The following is a 3,224-nucleotide window of genomic DNA, read 5'->3' on the forward strand; positions in this document are numbered from 1 at the left end:
CACCTTTTATAAAATGACAGGTTGAAGTGAAAGGGGACTGAGAGACTGTGTTCTGGAGGATGTGAATAGACTGAAGGCAGCCTTTGGCAAATCTGTATTGGTTTTGAAAGGACTAGAATATCCTTGATTTGGAGCGTGCTGTCTGATAAGAACAACGGTTACTGTTTTTAGATATTGTGGAAAATGTTTTTTGGCATTTTTCCCTGCTTTATTTCCCTCCTCCCTCTTTTTTAAGAAAAAGAAGAAATTTTATTGTTCATGATCGCTGCGTCAGAAGTCCCTGTCCTGAGTTGCTAAATGATTCTTAACAACTGTTTGTACCTGACTTGCCGACTGTATAGGAGCCAGTCCTATTCCTTTCTATTAGTCACTCTTCTTACAAGGAAGAAGTTTCAAAATAGCTGTTAACTTTTTTTTTTTTGGAAAATATAAATAATTACTATTTTGTACTGCGTCGTATCTGTTGTGGTTTTTTTTTTTTTTTTTGCTTCAGTTTGAACACTTCTCATCTTAAAACCAGTTCCCAAAAGGTGCACCTCCATTCTGCTGCCATGTCCTGTTAGTGCCATGCTGTTCCTGGAACTCAGATGGGACTTAGTAAGGAAGTTTGCACACAAATTTGCAATACAAAACTGTTTGATTTCTCATGGTGGGTGTTAACACAGTACTAGGCAACATTGGTTTTAATAGCAGCTGTGAAGCTGACTCGTAATCCAAACCTTTTACCTGAACTTAAATGTGGGAAGGGGGAACAGTACAATAAGCTGTTTTATAACATTAAGGAGCAGTGCAGGATGTCTTGGTAGGAAAGACACCATCCATTTATGTCGTCATTAGTCCCAGATATCCAGGAAGGTTAGACTGAAATACGTGGTGTCACGGCAGTGGCAAATTGGTCTGACCTTAAGATGGTCAGGTAGGGCACGTAATGGATTACAGAAGTAACTCTGTGTTGTCTAGAAAATAGATTAGATATCAGTTGTCTCTGACTTTTCATTCTGTTGTCATACTTCTCTTATAGCCTCCTGTCCCTTGTGTGAAGGAGAGCTCCGTTCATATGTTCACGTTTTAATCTAACTGCCATCTATTTTTATCAGATGGTGACTCATGAGAGGGTCCCTGCCCTTTTTTGAGTTCCCCCACTGAGACTTTCATCATAAACATACACAACCATCTGTATAGTAAAGCCTTCCTTCTTCTTGGTTCACAAATTCCCATATTGCATCTATTCCTTCAACTCTTCTAATTCCTTTTATATTGGATTCAACGTGCATTTCCTTTTAGGTAAGCAAAGCACTTAGTCATTAGGAGATGCTCCCCACTAACCTGTCAGAACTTAGACCGGCATTTCTAGCTTATAATTGCATGCAGACATGAAAAGTTCATTGCCAGGTAACTGCAGAAGTTATCTCTGTGCTTCAGTGATGTCTAATTACACCGCAGTAACTGCATTGTTTACTGAAATATTCAAACCTGCTGGAAGAGACCTTTTCTCCTCGTCGTGGCAGAATGACCAGCTGTTTGAGGAGTGTCCCTGGCGTAGCCTTTCCCTGAGAAGCAGACGTGCCTGGAAGAAAGTAAATGGGCGTTGACATTGTGTGTCCTCAGCCTTTCTGAGAGAGGTATTTACAGGCAGGCGATACAGATTTGGAAGCCTGCTCTGGAGGATGGAGAGATACCTGCAGGAAAATAATCTGTTCAGAGGCTTGTCTGTCCCAGTCCTTCCTGCAGAGCCAGGTGCATTTCAAGAATACACTGTCATGGAAGGTCTGAGATACAAGATATGTGGAGGATGCAACTCACCTCCAGTTGCAGGTGAATTAATGATTTATTTGTCAACTTTGCTTTTTTTGTTGTTTGTTTTTTTTTGTTGTTTTTTTTTTTTAAATTGTAAATGATACAGCTGAAGCCATCTGGTTATAACAACATCAGAGATGGAGCATACTGTTCATAAACCTCCCACTGACATCCTCCCCTCCCCAGCTCTGAAATGTAATTCAAGTTAACTCACAATCTGTGGCATGTGTTGTTACTGCAGAGATGTCCATGCCAGTTGAACAGTTGGAGATTTGAATTCCACAAGGAGATGGCATATTTATCAAAACAGTGTTTCGGGGAGAGATTTTTGCTGGATCTTCTGAACTGCAGCACCGCTACCACAGGTCCAGATTCAGAATTTAGCCTGAGCCCTCCATTTGTGCTTGTAATTCTTCCTCTTCCCCCTCCTCAAGGGTGTTACAGAGAGTCCTTTCATCGCAATGTGCTGCCTTTCATGTGCTTCCTTCTCCCTATTATCTCCTTGCTCCTGCTTCCTCTGCTTGCTTTTGTGCTGACCTACAAGGGTTGCAGCCTTCATCTGGGACTGGGGAAGAGAGACAAGAAGGAGAAATGCCTCAATGAATCCCTTGACCTCCTCCAGCAGCAGTGGGATGTACGGCTGCCCTACACCCAGAAGCAGTCAGCTTTCTCTGAGGATCCGAACACCAAATATTTTTTACTTACCAAAAGATTTCTTTCTGGCTGCCCCTTGGGCTTTGTTATTACAGAGTCAGATTCTATTGAGGTATTTTTCTTATTGTGTGAGTTTTTCCAGATGAAAGGAAACAGCTTGTCTGCTTATGAGCAGAACAAACAGCAGAGTGGGGAGAGCTGCTGTGCTTTGAAACTCTCTCTGGCTTTGTTCTGGTTCCCAAACTGCTGTTAAGGACACAATGCCATCTCTTTTTTTTTTTTTTAATTTTTTTTTTTTTTATTTTGCACTTCCTTGAAGGAGCCAAAGAGGTGTTTTTTGGGCTTGTTTTTTTTTTTTATTTTAAAACTTCATTTCTGAAGGATTCTCAACTTCCGTGCAATTTATTTTGCAAAAGGTTTTGCTGAAATAATCCCTTCCAGTTAGCTCAAGCTGTGCAGTTTGTCCTTCTCTCAGGACTAGAATCTAACTTGTGTTGTGGAATTACTTAACTCACTTATTTTTAACGACTTGTTTGTTTGTTTATCTAATAGGAAGACATTTAATCATACAAGGTGCCTTTTTTTCCCTGACCTGCTGGCCGGTTGGATATTTGGCTGCAATTTTGGCCACATGCTGCAGCAAACAGAGCCTTGGCAGTCCTGCCTTGTGTGTGTATGTTGTATTGGAGCAGGCGGGCAGCAGCTTGAATTGCACAGAAAACAGGCAAAAAAAAAAAAAAAAAGGTGGGGGAGACAACAGAAGAAAAATGATA

Source organism: Phasianus colchicus, chromosome 26, assembly GCF_987193195.1.
Source record: "Phasianus colchicus chromosome 26, bPhaCol1.hap1.1, whole genome shotgun sequence".
Taxonomy (NCBI): domain Eukaryota; kingdom Metazoa; phylum Chordata; class Aves; order Galliformes; family Phasianidae; genus Phasianus; species Phasianus colchicus.